Here is a 5668-nt window from a genome sequence, read left to right as displayed (position 1 = left end):
CAATCTATATAGATATAAATTCACGTTTTGATTCAATTAGTTGCATTAAATAGTGTTTGTTGTGATTATTTATTGCATTTAAATGTGCCTGGAACTGTGGAAACCTGCCTGTGAGGTCTCGGTGACGTGTACGCACTGCGCGCAGTCAGCCAAACTTCCACTCCGCCAGCTGTGATTCGCATTGAATGAATGGACTTTATTTACGCCTTGCGCCGAAAGTAGACCAGGTTGGAGCTGGCGAGCTTTCAGCGCAGTCTCGGCGAGGCTTTTTGCCACGAAACTTCCGCTACGCCAAGCTGAATCTGTGACGCCTCCCCCTGCTGCGCCGCCACACCCATCTTGGCGCAGGCGATCCACCAAACTGCCAAACTGACGGTGCGCAAGGCTGCGCGGGTCGAAACTTGCATTGCGCCGGCTCCGCCACCCTGCGCTGCGCCACGAAACTAGGGCCCATGGACTCACTTGGATGATATTCTCACTTGTACTACTGGTTATTTGTTATCTTCCATGGCTCATATACTACATGACTGACTGACCGAATGAAAGAAATCCACATTCAACGTATCTGTGGTTTGCAGAAACGTACAACGCCAAACTGCTAAACTTAATAAAACAGTTTCTTTGACTGGTTTGTTAAATCCCACCCACTTGGTGCACCATGCTGGTTACAACGAACACAAGGAAGAATGAACTTATGCCATACATGACTTATGTATAGTTATGCATAAATATATGCCTTGAGCAGAATGTCCTAATAATTGTATCTTGTGGGTTGGGCAGCAGAAAAGAAAGGCGAGCAGCGAATGCGTAGAAAGTGTGATAGGACTGTGTTCCATGTGTAAGCCTTACGGAGCGTGGGATCTCTATTTGTATGCCTTTGTTGCTCTCAGCCGAGTGTCTCCGAGTGGATGAGTGTACTTTAAACAGTCATTCATTCCAGAGAGGGCTACTGCTCCCACTAAGCCTGCTTCCCCATTAGGCTGACGTGTCCTATACTTGTCCAAGTGTTCAACAAAAGCTGGAGCTTTTCAATATCTAACTCTTGAGATAGATGAACATCTTACACTGTAATGATTGTTGGCCCTTTGCTGAAGATGAGGGATTTGTATTTTGCTCACTTCTTCAGTTTCATGACTAATTGGTGGGTAAATAATCCAAATCTGAGTGGAGTCAGCGGAATAGAGCCAGTGTGCCACAGCTGAATTATAAAGTGTTAGCAAACAAAGCCAGCAGCTGGTTCATCCCCAGAGGAGCTGCTCCTCTTTGAAGCGTTTGGACCTTGTCTTTATCAATATGGAATTGTCAACTTCATTAAAGTTGCTCCTCAGACTCAACAAAGCGACTTGTTTTTGTTGTTTTTCCACTCTCTGTAGATTCTGCATTCATTCCTCACATGTAATCTTTTTTTGACATCTTGACATTTTAGTTATTTGTTTTTCTCTTCCGTTTTCTTTGAAGGTGATATGTTCTTCTTGTTGCACCTGCACAGACAAATAAATTGCTTTTTATGCTGTCTTTAGTTTTTTTGGGAGGTTTGTATTCGTACACTGACTTTTATGACTTTGCCTGTTTGTTGAATAGGGAACAAAGCTTTTACCGGAAGGTTTTGTGATGCTAGTTGCTCTCTTGTGGCATTTCTCTCCATCCAAAGTAATCAAGATGTGGATCTCCCTGCAATGCGAGTACAGAAATAAACTGGGGAAAAGTTTAGCATGTTGAAGTATAAGCACAGGTGGCAAACAATGCAATGAATTCACTGATGTCTGCAGTCCAAGTAAATAAAAACAGTCGCCTGAGGTGGAAGACACAACATGACAAATAAATTATAAGAAATGTAATAAAAACAACATTTACAACAAACTAATAAAAAGCAGCAGCACATTAAATGATTCATGTTTTGAGTTTTGTGACTAAACATTAAACCATTTGTAAACCAAACAGTGAAATAAACTGTAGTTGCAGATATTGTCTTGATTGATTGGTGTTGTTGCTTTATATTGTTCCTTTTGGTTGTTGTGTTATATCGTTGTATTATGTTGCTGTGTTTTATTGTTGCATTATATTGTTGGGTAAAATTGTTGTGTTATATTGTTGTTATATTGTTGCATTATGTTGTGTTAAATTGTTGTATTAAATTGTTCTTTTGGTTGTTGTTTTATATTGTTGTGTTATGTTGCTGTGTTATATTGGTGCGTTATATTGTTGCGTTAAATTGTTATGTTTTGTTGGGGTAATATTGTTGCATTATAGTGTTGTTATATTGTTGCATTATGTTGTTAAATTGTTGTGTTATATTGTTGTTATATTGTTGCGTTATGTTGTTGTGTTAAATTGTTGTATTAAATTGTTCTTTTGGTTGTTGTGTTATATTGTTTTGTTATGTTGCTGTGTTATATTGTTGTTAAATTGTTGCATTATGCTGTTGTGTTATATTGTTTTGTTATGTTAATGTGTTATATTGTTGTTAAATTGTTGCATTATGCTGTTGTGTTATATTGTTTTATTATGTTGCTGTGTTATATTGTTCTTAAATTGTTGCAATATGCTGTTGTGTTATATTCGTCTCAGATCAGAATGTAGAGAGACATTAACTAAGACTCACATTAAGATGAGAAAAGTTCCACCAGCTTTTACGTTTTTTTAGTTGGCACTTTTTCTGTTTTTTGGAAATAAATGTAAACTTTTTTATGCTTCCAGCCTGTTCACATTCCAGTAGCATTGATGCTTCGGTCAGCAGCGTGTTAAGATCTGTTTAAAGATGACCTGGGGCCTGTACTACGAAGCAGGATTTGGGCTTAGCGAGGTAACTTAAGCGTTAACTCTGGGTTTTCCGTCCTACGACGCTGGTTCACTTCTTACCGGGGTAGATCGCCATGGTAACTTACGCTGTGGAGCTAACCTGCTCCGGAGCAGGTTATGTTCCTGATAAGAGATCAACGTGGAGAAACACACCGCCGACTGACCAATCAGCTGTCTTGGTGCGCCGACATAAAAAAAAAAGAAGCTCGGTGGATCGTGAGAGGGTCTCGTAGGAGAACTATAGAGTGTACAGAGACCGGCAAAACCCTTTTGTCTGTGTCTGACGATGTTTTATATGAGAGATACAGATTCTCATCGGAGGGAAAGACTTTTCTGTGTCAGCGTACAGCCTACTTACCACTTTGAATTATGTTTTTATATTTATTTGATTTGCTCCCAAGTCCGTTTTACACCGCCGGGATTGCAGCTGAAAGAATGAGGCTGATATTGTCATAAACCACGTTATAAGAATACATCCAAGCAACAAATTCATTATTTTAAAGTTATATGTTTGGCCTTTTATTGCTGAATGACATCATAAGAGTTAAGGGACGAGAGAGAGTGACGACATGTTTAAAAGAGGGCCGCAGGGCGGATTCAAACCAAGGCCTGCTGCAGGGAGCCTCTGTACATGGGGGAGTAACTCTACCACTAAGCTATCAGCAAAGTTAAGATTATCATTTAATCAGTCAGATCTACTAGTGCCCTTATGATGGGGCAGTCATATTATACTACTAATACTATTAATACGACTTCCGCCGTCAGTCGGTGAGGTTTTGCCAGCTGTCCTTCCTACATTTGTCAGATGAAACTGTTGCTTTTTGCCTGCATTATATGTTTAACTTCTTCGTATTTCTGTAAGATTATGGTTCGCTCCTCGTACGTGAAATACGCCGCTCCGCTGCCGTAGACTGATCCATGTATGTGATTGGTCAAATGCTGCAAACGCCGCCTCTTTCATGTGCACGCGCTCATAGCTGGACAGGTAAACCCTGGGTTGAGTTAACGAGTTGATAACCAGCATCGTGTGACCGCTTATCTCCGATTGCCTTTGTTAGGGTTACTTAAGCTGGATCTCTGAAAGATACCCTGGTATGTTGAACTCGCTTCGTAGTACAGGCCCCTGGTCTCTGGGTCCTGACTGGGGGGGCAGCCATTATTTAACCTTCGCCTCTTCCTGCCTGAGGAAAACCAGATAGTTGGTTGACTGGGGAGTTGTTCTGTGGTCACAGAGTGCCCTCTGCTGGCAGCGCATGGAGCTCAGTCAATGAATGTTCACGGTTCAAATCGTTATATAGTCATTTATGACCTTAAACTTTTAATCTTGACAATGTAACTTAAAAAATGTAACTTCTGGACATATTTTTGTTCTTTGTTAAAGACACAGTAACACATGTCAAAGCCATCAGGATACAGATTTTTTTTTCATTCATACCCACTGATAATCACATATATATATATATATATATATATATATATATATATATATATATATCTCAAACCAGGGAACCAAAACAACATTGATACAGAAAATATCCTTATTTTGGTGCAATGATGTGAGGGAGCATGAGTGCATGACACAAATGACATAATAAAGTCTAAACCATCAGATTCTTGCCGAGTACAAGTCACAGATCAATTAAAACTTTTCCATCGAAGAACATCCAAGCTCAATGCTCCACCCAGCTGTTCAGACTCTGAATGCAGCACCACAGTTCCGTCCTCAATATCTTGGGGACGCAAATAACTTTCCGACCATTAAATTTCCATGACATTCCTCCAAGAGGAAAAAGGTTTGTTCCCAGGTGCATGTACGTTCCTGTCGGGTCGACATTTACAACATAAACTGTCTATAACTACTTCCATTCATTGAGTCTTGTTTGAGTTTAATAACAGCTATTGATTATATTTCTTGATTATATTATATTTATTGTTATTATTATTATTGCCCAACGTGGTAAAATGAACCTGCATTTATATAGTGCTTTTCTAGCTAACTAGCTACTCAAGGCGCTTCACATAATACATTCAGTCACTTTTACCCATTCATACACTGATGGCAGAGGAGCCGCCTGCACATCAGGATCTAAGACATTCATACACATTCACATACACATTCACACACAGATGGCGCAGCATCGTGGGCAATTGGGGGTTCAGTGTCTTGCCCATGGACACTTCGGCATGTAGACTGGAGGAGCCGGGATTCAAACCGCCAATCTTCTGATTGAAGGATTACTCGCTCTACCTCTGAGCCACAGCCACCATGGGCCCTGGGTTCCACCTGGTGCAGTGGATTCGGGTTCCTCCTGGTGCAGTGGGCCCCAGGTTCATCCTGGTGCAATAAGTCCTGGTTCCTCCTGTTGCAGTGGGTTCTGGATTCCTCCTAGTGAAGTAGGTGCATGTTGAGCTGTCGTTAGATCAGCCTGAAATTTCAATGTTTCACTTTGGTTTTCAGTATGATTCTGAATCCAGACCTCAATGAGTTGATGGGTCTGGTTTCCATCGACTGTTGTTCAGTTATTTAGTTCTCTACAAATTATTCAACGTACATCATTAAAGATGTTCAACAATTTAATTCCTTTATCAAGTTCTGATGAGGGTTTTAAGTGTTCTCTTCATGTTGAGGTGTGTAGTTCTGCAGCGTTGGGCACTAGAGGGCAACAAAGCTCCTCCCTTCACTTTATTCCATCCATCAGTCTGTCTGTCCATCTGTGACATGCAGACAAGTCTCACCTCTGTATCTCCTTGCATCTATTGTCAGCATAGTTATAATAGGAACATTCCTGTGTGTGTGTGTGTGTGTGTGTGTGTGTGTGTGTGTGTGTGTGTGTGTGTGTGTGTGTGTGTGTGCGCGTCACCTGTTTAG

Source organism: Eutrigla gurnardus, assembly GCF_963514095.1.
Source record: "Eutrigla gurnardus genome assembly, chromosome: 2".
In the NCBI taxonomy this organism is placed as follows: domain Eukaryota; kingdom Metazoa; phylum Chordata; class Actinopteri; order Perciformes; family Triglidae; genus Eutrigla; species Eutrigla gurnardus.
The sequence above is the reverse complement of the archived record's forward strand: the minus strand, read 5'-3'. Positions refer to the sequence as shown.